The sequence below is a fragment of the Apostichopus japonicus genome, chromosome 9 (genome assembly GCF_037975245.1).
Source record: "Apostichopus japonicus isolate 1M-3 chromosome 9, ASM3797524v1, whole genome shotgun sequence".
NCBI classification, from domain to species: Eukaryota; Metazoa; Echinodermata; class Holothuroidea; order Aspidochirotida; family Stichopodidae; genus Apostichopus; species Apostichopus japonicus.
In genome coordinates this window covers 32603572-32621581 of record NC_092569.1, presented here as the reverse complement: position 1 = coordinate 32621581, position 18010 = coordinate 32603572, and the positions used below count along the sequence as shown (strand labels likewise).

General features: G+C 36.3%; 1 protein-coding gene across 1 annotated transcript in view; it reads left to right on the top strand.

The window, feature by feature from the left end:
• Positions 1–430: 430 nt before the first annotated feature.
• The window catches only part of LOC139974511 (uncharacterized), a 31802-nt gene continuing 14222 nt past the window's right edge, over positions 431–18010 (top strand). The window contains exon 1 of the mRNA XM_071981709.1: positions 431–690. The gene's annotated coding sequence lies outside the window, so the exon portion shown is untranslated. The remainder of the gene's footprint in view (positions 691–18010) is intronic.

Genomic DNA, 18010 nt, shown 5'->3' with positions numbered 1-18010 from the left:
GTGATATCATCAAATATATCATCATATAATTAGTGATATCACCAAATATTTGTTGATATCACCAATTATTTGCTGATAAGGGCAAATAATTGGTGATATCAGCAATTGAATTGTTGATAACATCAAATATTTGATGATAACATCAAATACAGAATAAAAACTAAAACGGATTGCCATACGACCCCTCCTTCCAACCTAGTAGTGACGCGCGATTTTTCTCGGCTAATGATAGGCACGACCATACAAATCGAAGTAGTTCAATTTCTATGGACACGACTAGAAACATCATGCCCCCTCTATATTTTACATACGGCTAGAGCTTCAACCTGCTTTGCAAATTGCACCATGAAATATTTCCGTTACAGCGCCACATGTCAATAACAGCTGATGATGAAGCATTCAACGTACACAGTGATAGGAACGGTTTCTGGTTATTTTAGATATATTTACTGTGTGTACATGTACAATTGTCATCACTAAGACTAGAGCTGAGAGCATGAGTCATGTTTTCGCATAAATGGAGTATTATTAACCAGACCTAGCCAACACTTACTAGGCCTTAATCACACAAAGTTGAACACGACAAAGACGATCAAAGTTTTACCTTTTTCGAAAAAAATAATTCAACGGATCTTCAACTTTGGAGGGAATAACACCAGCACGAAAATTCGCCTAGATGCAGTCATACAGGTGAGAGATATTTATAGGACTTCATTAATTTGATTAGGCAAATCCCGAAAGACCTAGGCTAGGCCTAGGAACAAACAGTTAGTCTAAGGCCTAATATTATGCCCAGCCGAAGGCTTTACTCTGGCCTAGACAGCCAATGAGACAACTTAAAGTTAAAGCACTTAAGTAAAGCTAGACTTCGTGTAAGTCTTACTTAAGTGATACCATTTAGTGAACTTGTCCAATCATCCTGATTTGAAATGATAGTATCCTGACATTTACAAATTACAATAAATCTGTTTCGACCTGTCACAAATTAACAGAAGCAACATACTTATCTAGAGAACCTCAGGTACAGTAAGTCTGAAGGAGTTAGTTTGTAATGTTAGACTATAAATTGGATGGGAATGGCAAAATGAATTTTCATGATACAGTTTAATAAGATTGTAAATATGTTAGAGCCTTAGCATTAAATAATCAACATAGCCTAAGGTTCAACATAGGTGTGATTGCACCTCCACTCCAGAACAGAAGCTCCTTGGACTTGGTAATTTTTCTGAAAACGTCGGCCTAAAGGTTAGGTCTCAAAAAAACAGCATGGACAAGTTGGTTCACTCAGCAAACAGTACTTGTTTTCACAAAGGTATTTTCTGACTGTGGAGGAAATTTAATAGTTACTTCAGGCCTTTCATTTGCATGTTTATTTAGTAAATTAACCATCATATTTTAATTGTTCTTTCATGTTTCCTTTAATTCTTCCTCGTGTTCTTTATTATTTCTCCTTTGCTGTTCTTTTCATAGTTTCTCAGTTATCTTTGGTAATGTTTCTTCTTGTCTGTTATGTTGTCTTTCATTGAAATTGAAGCATTTTGTATTTTTTTCCCTCATTGTGGTCACTATCCTTGTTAATAACTACAGTACTACTGTATATCTGTTGTTTAGTGTCCTTCATATTACATGTTATTTTTGTGTCGTAATGTGTGTTATGCTTGCTTTGCGTACCATAATATGAGAACTAATTTGAATTGAGTTGAACTAATCTATCATTGGGAAACCTGTGATAAAATGTTAGGCTTCATGTAGACATTACATTAAAGTCAGAAACAGTCAGTACTTTTACATGTACAGTGAATGTTCCACTCTGCTAAATGTATAGTTGTTGACTCTAGAACATTGGCGCCAGAAAACACCTCAACTTCTAAGGAAGGAATATTGAGGTACCCCGAATTCTTCGTTTGGCACATTTTGCAAAAATATTGGTCTTTCATAACATTTTATTACCAGCTGTTCATTATTTAAATGTCATGGGAAACATTATGTTAGCAATCATGCATTGAACCAAAGTTAGGATTCTTGCCAGTTTTGTGAGAAAATAATCATTCCAAGGTATTGAATTCCCAAATAATTTCCTGTTCATCAGTTGTCTTGTGTGGTGTGTGACTCTCTGCCCAATCTGAAGATCATAAAGAACATGCCCATATATTTTTCAACTATCCCAATTCATTCTTTTTGCTATCAGAATAAAAAAATAAACAATATCAGCAAACTGCAGCACTGTCCCATAATACATGTATACAAATTTTCTACTGTATGCATTGACATGAAACATGTCACAACTTGAAATTGTTACTCAGTCATTTACTGTTCATGGTGGAGTACTTTTTGGAGTTATTTGAAGTATCAAATCAGTTGACATCCTGCGAGGACGTGTGTAATGACAATGAGGACAAGTTTCAGTCCTCTTGTGGCATTGCATACAGTATATCAAACCAGTTTGATGCTTAAAGTATGACAGATTGAAAGGCTTGAAACTAATAAGTTCACTTGACATCCTGTGAGGATGTGTGTATTGACATTGAGGACAAGTTTCAGTCCCCTTGTGGTATTGCATACTGTATCTAACCAGTTTGATGCTTAAAGTATGACAGATTGAAAGGCTTGAAACTAATAAGTTCACTTGGAATTGTCCCATAAATTGGATCATTAAAAATGCAGATTTGTCTAAAAATGCAGAAATGTCCAGGCCGTGACTTCAAAACTATTGATTGCAGGTGGAATATAGGACTACTACTGTAAGTTTTGCCAGTTTTAAGTCTGTCAGAAACACTTCTCCAGCAACTCCTTTTCACCTATTTACAGTACTTTTTACTCTCTGTCCATTGTTTTAAACTTCTAATTCTGTGCTATTGTTGTTGACTATTTTAGTTAAATTGTCTGAATTGTCTACTGTCTGTCCATCCGTCTATTTATCTATGTTCTGTCAGATTATTTTTCATTTTTAGTCTGTCTCTAAAGAAGTTTCTGCTACAGTAGGATTGCAGATTTGAAATGTGAGACCCTCTAACTTGATTACAATTCACAGGACTTCACCAATTTTCAACAGTTTTAACCAAACCTATCAGTAATTAAATTTACCATTTATATTACCATTTAAAAAAAAATGTTGATAGACAAAACATAATATTGATGTGTCTTCATCAAAAACGTTCATCTTGTCATGATCAGTCTGTTACATCTATGACTATTTGAAATTCTAATCCCATATCGATGCAGAAGAAATCCTGTACTGATTTAATGATTTCAGGTTCAAAACTGTTAATATTCCACCTTGAAAATATGAAAAACCAAGCTAAAGTAGAAGACTGTTCTGGTCCTAGCGGCACTATAGTATGACATCACATAAAAGTACAACATGACAGCTCACAGACACAAGATTTTAACTAGGATATATCTCTCAAATAGAACAAGACTTTTCTTAGCTGGCTTGGGGTGGGGGTGGGGTTGGAGGGGGGGGGGTTGAGGGTGGGAGGGATGGTAGGGGTTGTGCTTCACAAAGATTTCTGTCATATATGATGATGGGTGGGGTTTACGTCCCATTTAATACATTGATCATACAGTGCTCTCTTAACAAAAGAAGTTATAATGTGACATCCTATATCAAAGTATTATTTGAACAGATGGGATAGATGTTTGTCTAGACTTGTCTAGAGTTGTCATATAAGTTAATGTTTGTGTTTAACAGATGGTAAAATAATTTGAGGATTTTGATTCACCCTGCAAAATGGTCTTTTCGACAATACAGTGCCTGTACATCAGAAATTTCGCTCTGTTCAGACTTAAAGTTCTTTATTGTTGAAATTTATCTTCGGTTGTACGAAGTGATTGGTAAGAACATGAAATGTTCTTAAGCCTATGTACATATATGTAGCATGAATTATGTCTATAGATGATCCCAGCCTTTGTAAAATTTTCAGCTTTGTGTAGCATACATCCTCTTTATTGTCCACCCGTCATCTTTCATTAATTATCTACTGTCCATGTCCACCTTGATCGTACATTGGGATGTGTAGCATTTATGTCCTCTTGGAAGATGTATCATTCATTCCTGGATAGAATCTACTGTCCATGTCTACCTCGATCGTACATTGGACTGTGTAGCATTTATGTCCTCATGGAGGATGCATTTGTGTAATTTGAACTTGTGTGGCCAACTACAGTCACTAGCAGACAGATACAGTACAATAGGTCAGTGTCTTATGAAGTTCAATACTGTACTGAACAAGTCACCAGTATATATATTCTACTCATGATATCTAGATTCCTTTTTCCCAGACTTTTCCCTTGAGGAGGAATGATTTCCCTAGACTAACCTCAACCCATAAACATGTGATCACCCACTGTGATTAATTGTTATTTCAATACCCCACATTAACTGGTTTGGATGGAAAACATTATTACAGACTGACTAAAGTTGAAGTAAAGATGAGCAGGGACACATTTCAAAACTGGAACAACAAATCACTCTGTGCCAAGAAAGAAGTTTTATCTTCAGATTCCTCCTGTTAGAAACAATATTTACCTGGGTTCCAACACACTTTAATAGCTTGGTGACCCATTGATGGTCCAGGACTGTAATTTAGAAAGCTTGGATATATCTAGGGAACTCCATTGATCCATGCAACATAAAACACTGTTAGCAAGGTTATCCACCACAAATACAACATGCATGGTTTGATTGTTTTGTAACATGTTGAGGTTGCCATAGTAACAAATTAAATAACAGTCACTGGAAATAAATATCTAGGAAAAATAATTTACAACTTAATTGACAGAATTATAGCAAAATCTTTTCCAAATCTCAAAAGTATTAATGTTGACATTGACTGTTCCTGAGGAAAACAGGAATGATTTGTCATGATAGGAAATTATGGCTGATAACTTTTGTTTCAAACCCTCTGGATCCCTGGTGTCCAAGTTAACCTTACAGGTTAGAAAAATCACTCTTTCCTGTTCAAATTATATTATGACATTAATGGGTGGTCCTGCATCATACTGGATTATGAGTGAATGATGTATAGAGTTTTTCTGTAGTAATTATGTAAACTGCACATACTGTGATGCTACAGATATTTTACAGATTTTTTACAATAAGTTGCCTCTCAAATGTTGCAAACATTCTTTTTGTTGGATCTGTATTATTAGTCAATGGAATGCTCCTCATAAAGCCTTTACTATTAATATCCATGGAAATGTTAAACACTGGTTGTACAGTACTGTACAGTACGGTCATCTAAGACTACAAAAGTCACTGACATTCGAACAATCAAAACTAGCGTTGTCTGGCATCTGCATAACTAGTCGTTTACATCAGATTCAGATTGCGATGTAATTACATAGTACTGTACTGTAAGTACCACCAGATAGGTGAAATGATAAACTGGTAGCATCCTCTCTCATTTTGTAGATACTGAAATGAAACTGAAATAGTCATTGGCCTTCTGTACATGTATGGTCCATTGGAATGAGAGTTTTACTGGCCCAGAGCTGGTGTTCTATTCACAAAACCTACACATTTTTCCTACATATTGGTCATCCTTTTTAGTTTGCAACAATTTTGTCTGTTCCGACAACCATTTTAATGATAAGACCTGGTTGTCAGAGGGACAAGCAGACAAATTTCCTCACAAATTTGCACTGTTCAGTCTAATAATATTCTGGTTTGCCACTTCGGTGAAATTAAATCCAGAATATTTGAAACGAGTCTGTACTGCACAATTATTTATTTCCGTTAATCTTACTATCTTACCTGGCATTTCAAGATCTGTTGGCATGATACAGTACCGTTAACTAGAACTGCATTTGCCTGCAAATTCGCAGTATTGTAGTGCGCGTTGATTGCTTGCAGTATTAGGAAGAACTTTTCTGTGTTCATGGTGTTATTTTTTTGGGCGGACAACACACCATGTGGGAAGATAGTCATGTAGGTACCTACAAAGTGAGGGCGCTTTTAAGCGCCGTGACAGGCTCAGAATAAGTTGCCTACACAGCTAGTCTCTGAAACTGCAAATGTACAGAGACTATATGAAACTAAAAGTTTTAATGTCTACTATTGTCTAGTCATGTATGTATTGTTTAGTAAGAAAGTACTTCTGATATGGCACACACACTAGTTACAATAATTACAGCTCTACAGTAGGTTGCAAAGATCTATCTTTAGCAAATTGCTAGAGCTGAAGCCTGGAATAAATTACGTACAGTATAAAAAAATTCTGCCGAATTTTGATGGAGTGTACAAATTATCTTTCACCAAATGTGAATTATTAGGTTGATATCTATATATTTCCATGGTCTTTCATACATGTATTAATGTTACTGTATGATTATATCCCAGCCAGTGCATTCATGACCTTTACTTTTCCCTTCTTCCATAATCTACATTATTTGCTTAAATTGAATTGCCTGCTGTCATGAATAGAACATTAAATATTTGAAAGTAGCTCGGATTCTGCTGAGCCCATGAAAACATTCTTTGCCATGGTCTTTACTCACTACTGAGATGTAATTGTTTTCCTGTTAACAGCATAAGTCATACAATAACCTTATCAGACACATACTGTTTTAGCATATAAGCTGGATGTATAACATTGGATAATTACTGTACCCCCTCCTATGCCTAACCAAGCATAGAGGTGTTTTCTTCCTTCTGATTCATTGTATTCTGATGAAAGCGTCCATGAGTCAAGACTTTGGAATGCACTGGACCTACAATAATATGGTATATATACTATTTATCTCACATACAGCTGTACCTCTAACCAAGAATATTAGACGAAAATAACATAATGTTTAGTGGTTATGTATTGGTCGGTTTTCAGTTCTGACGAATAATATGGTTAATTTCTAGAGAATCTTATGACACAATGGGGGTCTCCCAATGAATGACTCATCAACATAGAACATTTCTCTGTAACATTCGGTTTAAAATCAAGGCTACATGTTAGCATGTGCAGTGACATTCAGTATGGTGTACTGTATGTGTGTATATGTAGTGAGTTGGAAAATCATGAACAAAAACATTTCAGCTTCCACATGGATCTGAACCCGGGCCTCCCGCTTTATATGCGGACACCCTAAGCAGAGGTGCGAAATCGGGAAGGAAGGTCTAATTCTACTGTAGGCGTTCGTCACCTGTATCAAACAATATTAGTTCTGTTTTGGTGACATATTTGCCTTACTCTAGAGATCAAACTACTGTATATATGAGGATGTTTTAAGTTTCCTTGAAAGTGATGCTAAACCTTATTGCCTGGCAACAGCAGACCTCTATCCAGTATCCTCTGAAATGTAGTGTCCAGTTGACAATTAATAAATCTCTCATTTGACTGTACTGCAAGGTCATCTGTATGCTAGTTATAAGCATGTTATAAGGTACAGTATTGTACTTTACAGTAGATGTATGTGAGATGGTGGTCTATAGCTTGTTTCATTACAAAATAATATACTAAGCTGCATGTATTATTTGCACATGCATATACAGTAACACTTCATGATTAAAATACTGACATAGCACACTAAATTCATCATACAAAGCAATTCTAGAGTTTTACCTGCATTATTTGTATTAGAACTGTGTAAATACTACGAGTCCTGCCACATACTGTACATGCAGTAGCAAGAAACTTTCATTTCAATATTAATTAATATTAAATCAACTGCATTGTATGTGTACTGTATGGTTATAGTTAATACAGAACTGACCAGTGTATATAGCTTTAGACGCCATCACTGCTGGCCACTGACAAGACACTGTTCTATGTGTATGCATGTACTGTATGGTGAAGCAGGTCAGGCACTGTGGGATGGAAACATTACTGACTGTGCATTAAATATGGTGTCTCGGACAAACAGTTAGCACCTTGTGGCTCCATCACAGCCTCTGATGTGCACCCAATCCGTCCCTGCCATACACACAGGGATGCAAAAATGACAGAACTTCATGTGATCTGTCTGGTCCCTACAGTACTAATAATACTGTTATGGTAGGTTACAAGTATGTGATCTGTCTGGTCCCTACAGTACTAATAATACTGTTATGGTAGGTTACAAGTATGTGATCTGTCTGGTCCCTACAGTACTAATAATACTGTTAGTGTAGGTTACAAGTATGTGATCTGTCTGGTCCCTACAGTACTAATAATACTGTTATGGTAGGTTACAAGTATGTGATCTGTCTGGTCCCTACAGTACTAATAATACTGTTATGGTAGGTTACAAGTATGTGATCTGTCTGGTCCCTACAGTACTAATAATACTGTTAGTGTAGGTTACAAGTATGTGATCTGTCTGGTCCCTACAGTACTAATAATACTGTTATGGTAGGTTACAAGTATGTGATCTGTCTGGTCCCTACAGTACTAATAATACTGTTATGGTAGGTTACAAGTATGTGATCTGTCTGGTCCCTACAGTACTAATAATACTGTTAGTGTAGGTTACAAGTATGTGATCTGTCTGGTCCCTACAGTACTAATAATACTGTTATGGTAGGTTACAAGTATGTGATCTGTCTGGTCCCTACAGTACTAATAATACTGTTATGGTAGGTTACAAGTATGTGATCTGTCTGGTCCCTACAGTACTAATAATACTGTTATGGTAGGTTACAAGTATGTGATCTGTCTGGTCCCTACAGTACTAATAATACTGTTATGGTAGGTTACAAGTATGTGATCTGTCTGGTCCCTACAGTACTAATAATACTGTTATGGTAGGTTACAAGTATGTGATCTGTCTGGTCCCTACAGTACTAATAATACTGTTATGATAGTTACAAGTATGTGATCTGTCTGGTCCCTACAGTACTAATAATACTGTTATGGTAGGTTACAAGTATGTGATCTGTCTGGTCCCTACAGTACTAATAATACTGTTATGGTAGGTTACAAGTATGTGATCTGTCTGGTCCCTACAGTACTAATAATACTGTTATGGTAGGTTACAAGTATGTGATCTGTCTGGTCCCTACAGTACTAATAATACTGTTATGGTAGGTTACAAGTATGTGATCTGTCTGGTCCCTACAGTACTAATAATGGTAGGTTACAAGTATGTGATCTGTCTGGTCCCTACAGTACTAATAATACTGTTATGGTAGGTTACAAGTATGTGATCTGTCTGGTCCATACAGTACTAATAATACTCTTATGGTAGGTTACAAGTATGTGATCTGTCTGGTCCCTACAGTACTAATAATACTGTTATGGTAGGTTACAAGTACATGTGATCTGTCTGGTCCCTACAGTACTAATAATACTGTTATGGTAGGTTACAAGTATGTGATCTGTCTGGTCCATACAGTACTAATAATACTGTTATGGTAGGTTACAAGTATGTGATCTGTCTGGTCCCTACAGTACTAATAATACTGTTATGGTAGGTTACAAGTATGTGATCTGTCTGGTCCCTACAGTACTAATAATACTGTTATGGTAGGTTACAAGTATGTGATCTGTCTGGTCCCTACAGTACTAATAATACTGTTATGGTAGGTTACAAGTATGTGATCTGTCTGGTCCCTACAGTACTAATAATACTGTTAGTGTAGGTTACAAGTATGTGATCTGTCTGGTCCCTACAGTACTAATAATACTGTTAGTGTAGGTTACAAGTATGTGATCTGTCTGGTCCCTACAGTAGTAATAATACTGTTATGGTAGGTTACAAACTTGTACATGTGATCTGTCTGGTCCCTACAGTACTAATAATACTGTTATGGTAGGTTACAAGTATATGATCTGTCTAGTCCCTACAGTACTAATAATACTGTTACATGGTAGGTTACAAGTATGTGATCTGTCTGGTCCCTACAGTACTAATAATACTGTTATGATAGGTTACAAGTATGTGATCTGTCTGGTCCCTACAGTACTAATAATACTGTTATGGTAGGTTACAAGTATGTGATCTGTCTGGTCCCTACAGTACTAATAATACTGTTATGATAGGTTACAAGTATGTGATCTGTCTGGTCGCTACAGTACTAATAATACTGTTATGGTAGGTTACAAGTATGTGATCTGTCTGGTCCCTAGTCCCTACAGTACTACAGTACCTTAATGATACTGTTAGTGTAGGTTACAATTATCATGTGATCTGTCTGGTCCCTACAGTATATACTACTGTAATGATACTGTTAGTGTAGGTTACAAGTATCACCTGATCTGTCTGGTCCCTAAAGTACTACCGTTATGGTGTAGGTTACAAGTATCACACAGTTATCTGTCTGGTCCCTACAGTACTACCGTAATGATACTGTTAGTGTAGGTTACAAGTATCACACAGTTATCTGTCTGGTCCCTACGGTACTACCGTAATGATACTGTTAGTGTAGGTTACAAGTATCACACAGTTATCTGTCTGGTCCCTACAGTACTACCATAATGATACTGTTAGTGTAGGTTACAAGTATCACCTGATCTGTCTGGTCCCTACGGTACTACCGTAATGATACTGTTAGTGTAGGTTACAAGTATCACACAGTTATCTGTCTGGTCCCTACAGTACTACCATAATGATACTGTAGGTCACAAGTATGATGTATCAGCCTCAGGTAAACAACATGGACCAATCAAATTAGAACGATTGTGTCAAATCACTAAAATTTGATTTGGAGATTTTTAGTATACATGTGCTTGTTTGTATCTTAATTTTCTCGGCTGTAATGAGTTAGAGTGATCAGTTTGGTTTTATACATAAAGCCCAGTCTGCCCATTCTGTTTATCATTGCCTTATGTTTACTGACTGAGAGCTAGCACTTGCTAAAATTAATGTCTTTTATAGCATTGAAAGTAAATCCAAAAGCTTCAATTTGCATCCTTCTTAGAAATTTGATTCCAATTTGCCATTCTATAAAATTTCCAGATCTAATTTTCCTTAAATTTCCGAGTTAAATGAGTAACGTAAGGTTCAGAAGATGATCAAATTGTATTCCATTCAAGTTTATAGTTCTTGTGAGTCCTAATGGTTCCCTACCCTTTGATGCTAAACAGAGAAAAAAATAAAATAATAATTCTGAAGAAATTGAGCTACTATATAGATCTATGTAATGTACATTGTGTAGTGCATTAGTTAAATGGAATTACCAAAGCGGACTTAAAATGCCTCTCATCAGAATATGAAATGCTATTTTTGTACCAGTAGATTGTTTATTGTTTCACATGGGAAACGAGATGTGTTGTTCTTTAATTTCTTTTGTCATGTTGGATGCTGGTGCCCACAGAGTGCATACACAGTTAGATATATTCAGTGTCATACATAGATAGGCCTACTGTAGAGCTTTGAAATTAATAACTACTACTACTGTACAGTACATCTGCATCACAATTATCATCTTAATTAACAATGGAGGGTTAGAAGTCAGGAATGATAGAGAAAGTAAACAATAACGAAATTTAACCAGGTTTGATTGCATGAAAATAACTAGTAATTTATCCATAGCAGCTGTACGGCATAGCATGGTTGGTTAATATCTGTTCATGTTTGAGAGGGATAATTACCTATCGACCATTTGGTTCTAAAAGGGCATCCGAACACTGTACCTTACGCATCAATAGTCAGAAAGTTTATCTAGCTCATGATTTCTTTTGTACTTTGGGAATTTCTTTCAGCTGCATGGCAAACTTGGAAACAAGCTCAGATGCAACTTAATAAGTTACATTGATAGTGTACTGACTACATTCTGTTTACATACATATTGTACAGTACATACATGAAGCCTATTCTCTGTTTACATACATGTAGGCTATTCTCTGTTTACATACATGTAGCCTATTCTCTGTTTACATGTACATGTAGGCTATTCTCTGTTTACAAACATGTAGGCTATTCTCGTTTACATACATGCAGGCTATTCTCTGTTTACATACATTTAGGCTATTCTCTGTTTACATGTACATGTAGGCTATTCTCTGTTTACAAACATGTAGCCTATTCTCTGTTTACATACATGTAGGCTATTCTCTGTTTACATACATATAGGCTATTCTCTGTTTACCTACATATAGGCTATTCTCTGTTTACATACATGTAGGCTATTCTCTGTTTACATACTGTACAGTATACATGCAGGCTATTCTCTGTTTACATATATATACTGTAAAGTAGGCCTACATACATGTAGGGCAGGCTATTCTCCGTTTACATACATGTAGGTTATTCTTTGCATACAAGCTTTACATGACCAGTCCAATTCCATATGTTGGTTCATACTTGTTGAATGACAAATCCTTGTTTCATGATGAAGCACAATTCTCAAGACAGTTACTGGTGCTTGATCTGTTTAACAGGAAGAAGTATCTATTGCCAGACACACATGTCTACAGGTTAACGAGCAGGTTAACCAGGGCCATCCGCTGTAGTGTCATTCGACTAATATGTGAACAAAAATGAATTTGTCATTGATAGGCCTACTGCTTTATAGTGTAATTACGGTAGCATACCCCTTGAAATTAAGTGGTTAATTGCTCTACCCTTGCAGGTACCATATCACTTCGATAGGCTTGACATCACAGGTTTGTAGGTAGAGTAAAGACAATAGGAATTATCATTTAAAGTCACTGGTTCCACTCTTTCCTACATATTAATCTCTTGCAAAAGATTTCTACAGGACGGATTTGTGAATATGTAATAGATCGAAAAACTGACACAGGTTTGAGATGGAGAGGGTGTACAGTGGCATCAAGTCTCTGGAGAATTCATTGCTATGAAAACCATTGGGTGGGGGTGTGGGGGGCATTCCCCCACCCCCAGCCCTCCAGATCTGAATATATAACATACTGTAAATGTATGATATGCAGACAACCTAGAGAAATCCATTTAATTTAGTTAAACAGTTTTAAGACTGATAGACCTGAGTTCCTTTGTGTACAGGCTTGGAGTGCTCACTGGAAAAAAACTGAGGTTTGCCAAGTGCCCAAGTTCAATAAGGTATGCCTTCCAAAGAAACTGGAGCAAGGTTGCCTAAAGTACAATCAACAGTATTTTTGCTGCACATTCAGCAGGGTCTGTAGGCAGCTGAAAGAAACACAATTTAAGAGAGAGTATTTTACCTCCTACTTTGTAGATCTATCAACTCATCAAGATATGTTATTTCTATTTCAAAGATGAAAATTTGTTTTTAAATTCTTTTCATAGGGATCAAAAGCCACTCTGTTTATTAATGTGGTTTTCATGTTTAACTTTTGACCCCCATGTGCTGTGTTTTTCCCCTTCATACGTGTACAATATCTGTAAAAAATTTGTATAGTTGAGCAGTCAGGCATTTATCATCACATTCGTTCATATTTTTTCCCAGGTGAGGTAGGATCACATATAATGAAAGAATGTCTCCAGCAGGTGTTTTTTCCGGCTGATAATATCGGTAAATAGTTTACTGTGGGAAGGATTCCATCATCACATATGTTTACACCATCTTCAATGCCCTTTGAGTTCAGCTTTAGTACTGTAGTTATATCAGGAAGCACAGTACCGCAGAATTCACCATTTCAAAACTCATCCTGTTGTCATCGACAAACTTTGCAGCCAAAAAAAAAAAAGAGAGAAAAATAAAACAATGAAGGAAAGATGTAAAACAAAAAGAAATGCTTTGTATGTCCAATATGTACCACCTGTTTCTCATTGCCTTGGAATTTGGGAGGAACAATTATATTTTATGGATTTCAACTCAACTGGCCTCCCTGTCAAACATATTCAATCTTACATGACAGTCATTATGATATCACAGAGAGTTGGGGGGGGGGGTGGAGTGTGATATATACCAGAATTGTTAAAAAAAATGATGTACAGTATAAATATTTGCCAATCTACATAAAACTTTTAAACTCTCTATTTTGCCAAGTAAAATAGAGGAGATCCTGGGGTCAATATTGGGATTATTAGAAGGATAAAAAGAAGGTTCACATTGTTGTTGTCTAATCTTTTCATTGTGTGGTTCAGAAGATATAAATGCTGTGTTGCTGGGCTGGTTGGGTACTAGGTGGTCCCATGGGTGTCTTTGTAAGTAGTTAAGGTTGTGTCTCTTGTCTGACCCAGTTTGTTGCTACAACTCAGTGAATAGGAATTAATAACTTTGAAGTACAATGGGAGGTGGGAACCTTAAAGAGCTATACATACTGGTACAGTACTAAGGTTTACTAATTTGTGTTGGACGTACAGTATCTATGTAGGAAATCATTCTTATGGAGCCATGTAAAACATCACTGATGAAGTAGATACTACTGGATTAGGAGGCATAGGTGTAGGAGGAGGGGGGGGGGCTGGGGGGCTGCAGCCCCCCAACCAAAAATGTTTGTGAAAATTCGGGCAATATGCTGAGAATTTGTCGGGCACCTACTGAAAGAAAAATAATTTGCAATATGTTTTTCAATGGTTAAACTTATATTTTTCTTATCATTATTATTGTAACAACTTTCCCAATAATTATAACCAATATGGAAGGGTTATAACACAGAAAATGATTGTATGTTATTGGCAGGTGATGTAATAACTGATGCATGCCTATATGATATGCACATTAACGGATGGAATGCGCGCAGAGCGCTCAAAAAATTTTGGTTATATTTTTCAGGCAAATTGTTACTGCTCCCCCAAATCATATTTACGCCTATGCTTGGAGGACAATCATTCTATTTAAAGGCAGTTGGTTTTTAAAAGTAAAAATCAAGCAATACTGAGCTCTAGAGGCATAGTTGGTAGATGTTTTGAAAAATTTCAGTCAGAGATCTGAGAGGTCATGCTCAAAACAGTCTGTGGTATAACATTTGGGACATGCTTTCTAAAATATTCACTGGGAACTTATTATTCTAAATCACCCAAAAAATGGATTTAATGGGGGTGCAGGGGAGAAGGGGGGTTATGTTGATAGATTGCCATGCAATGATAGCACAAAGAGGAACAAACTGGAAATTGACTTGATCCTTTTTGTCACCAGGGTTGGTTAAAGTGATCAAATGATTCAGTTGGCTCTTTATTATTTACCAGCTCAATTAATACACAGAAACGATCAGCTACTGTACATTGCTACTGTACTACTCCTACAGTATCATGTGCAGTATAAGATATTTTCTTGTACATCCTTGCACAGAACACTCCCAAACACTTTTGTTGTATTTGTTGAAGTTCACTCAGCCGTTCGTTACCTGTATACTCTGCTGTGTTAATTGTCACTATGTACTTTCTGTGTGTTCACTAATTTTGAACAAATGAACAATTTCCTGTCTTTTCAAGTAACTCAATAGGTCTAAATAGCTTCTGTCATTGTATATGTACACACAAATGTAGTACAGCGATCTTCATACAGTCTGTTGTAGACTTACTGTAGGGAATCATTTCTTTAAGCACTATCAATTTCTGTACATGATAAACCCTTGACATGTTATATTGTTTGGAAATTAATATTATAATGTACATTAGAGAATGATATAATTGATGAAATTAAAAGGAGCTTATTTAAAAACACTATTATTTAAACTTTGGCCTAATCCTTAATGAAATTCAGTCTTTTGTATTTCATTGCATGAATTGCACATTTAGTATTCAAATATGCAAATGAGTTATGCAAATAGCATTTCCTTTGTCTGTTATAATGGAATCAGAAGTAAAGACTTGGATTTGTATTAAATGTTGCTGTATTGTTTTTGTCAACAAATTTTCCTGTCTTTTGATACCAAAATTGTGGAAATTTATTGCAAAATTACTGAGATATTCATGCTAAATTCTAAAAGAGCCAAGTTGTGGATCTGCCCACTTCGCTGCTAATTATTCATGCTACGGTGCAGGGTCAGTGGAGGGGAGCCTTTTGCAGCAGTTTCAAATTTATTGTAAAGTAGACAAATCCTAATTTGCAAGTTTATCTTTCTGGAAACAACCTTAAAGTAACATAGTTGTACAATCTGCAAATAAAGTGGATAGGGTACTTGGAGGTAGTTATGAGTACAAGGCTAACCTAGGTCTCTAGAGGCCTAATGTTAGCATTAGGCTAGTACAGGCCTAGGCTATAGGCTATACCAGTACTAGTACAGTAGTAGCCTAACGTTAGTGTTAGACTACTACTTGTACTGGCCTAGGCCAGTATATTCAAATAACAATAATTCTGTTAAAAGAAAACAACAGGTGGTAGTATGGGCAGATCGACGGAATTTTGAACATCGGAAGATTTTGGGGCAAATTGCACCAAAATTTTACCTTTCAGGCAATTTCATGTAATAATTCACATGCATGGCCATTCACCCATGCCGCCAAGTGTCCATTGGCTATAGGTTGCATCAAAACCCGCTGTTTGTACTGAATGGCAGGTTTTTTCCAGTTGGTTAGCTGAGTGATCAGTCCCATCTTTTCGCACCTTAGTTGAGCTGCCTATTCGTCTATTATGCAACTCATCACACAGCTAGTAGCCAAATCACTATCAGATCAAGGCAGACATGGCAAGGTGTGAACAAATCAACTCTTCCAAACCATGGAGCTATAAACAGCTCCATGTCCAAACTAACCAGACTGTTTGCAGGAGAGATAAAGTTTCAGTAAGTTGAGCTGCTCAAGAGAGCTGAAAAATGCAACCTACTGTATGGTTGATGGACTAATTCTTGTCATGCCCTAAGACCTAAGCTTCTCAAGATATATATCTGAAGTATCAAGCTTGTTCCAAAACAAGTTGGAGTTTGGTGTCCTATTAGTAAGCCCGTAAAATAATTTTGGAATATAATTGATAAATTAATTATGTATAATTAATTTTATAATTATGTTCATGTAATTTTTGAACCATAACAAACTTTCAGCCCGAATCAGCAATAAACTTCAATACAACCCCCTCCCCCCCCTCCAACACACACACATACACAAAGAAGTAGGCTACAACTGCAAAGCTCTGGTTGTTAGCTTTATATTGACTCTCAAGTGAAGTCTATTAGGTGAAGCATTGCAAAGTTAAAAACATTTCCATTTGGTTACTCTTTTTAGACTCAGAACCACCCAAAAGTGTACATAAGATTTACCAGGGATCTGTCACTCCAATGTCTATAGAACAGTGTTGTATATACAGTATACAGTATTTCTCTGACTCTGCAGGCTGTACACATTTACTAGTAAAGTTCTTGTTGAATTGAACCACAGACTTACTAGTGCTACCAATTCAATGATGTGTTTACTGCAAAGAGTGTCAAGACCAACACAGTACACACTAGCTATTAAAAAACCAAGACTGTCATCCCTAGATCAAAATCAATAGTTCCTGTAAGCTGATCTTATCATTAGCAATAGTATGCAGATAGGCTGTTGATGTACATGATGACATGTGGTCATTGAGCTTACATAATACAGTATCCAGCTTATTGTAACTGAAGTAGGCTTTTGAACTCTTGTAGTGGCAGTTTGGAGCATAGTACAATATCAAATGTTACAGTATAAATTGCAAAAACAAAACCAAAAACAAAAAATGATATAAAAAAAGTTAATTAGCATAGAACATGATTTTCCAGTTAAAAAATATATAAAAAAATCAGCAATTTGTGTATCTGATAAGTAAATGAAGTACAGTATATATACTTTGAAATAGGTAAAATTTTCAAAGGTCAAAATGTTTGTTGTTGAATGTTACGTTGAAACTTGAATGCAGCATGCACACATGCTTTGTTTGGAATGGAATGTTGTCTGATTGAGAAGAAAAAACCCACGATTGAGATACTGTGGATAAGATTGCGTATATTTTTCACAGCAGATTATGTTTTCATACGGTAGTCTAAAGTTGACAGTAAAATTGACAGGTTTGTCCAAATTCCACAGTCAAATTGTTTTTTAGGAGCTGATTTGGCAAACAGGATGATACCGTGTGCGGTCTGTGTGTAGATTTCCATTGCGACAGTTTATCACAAACATTTCGCCAAAGTAAAGCTGTCAGGTGTTACAACAGCTGTCATTGGTAATGGAACATGTGTTGCATTATAAGACTTCCTGGCCAGCACTGTGGATCTATTGAATATATTTGGCTGTGCCTAGATTACTAGCGCTAGTT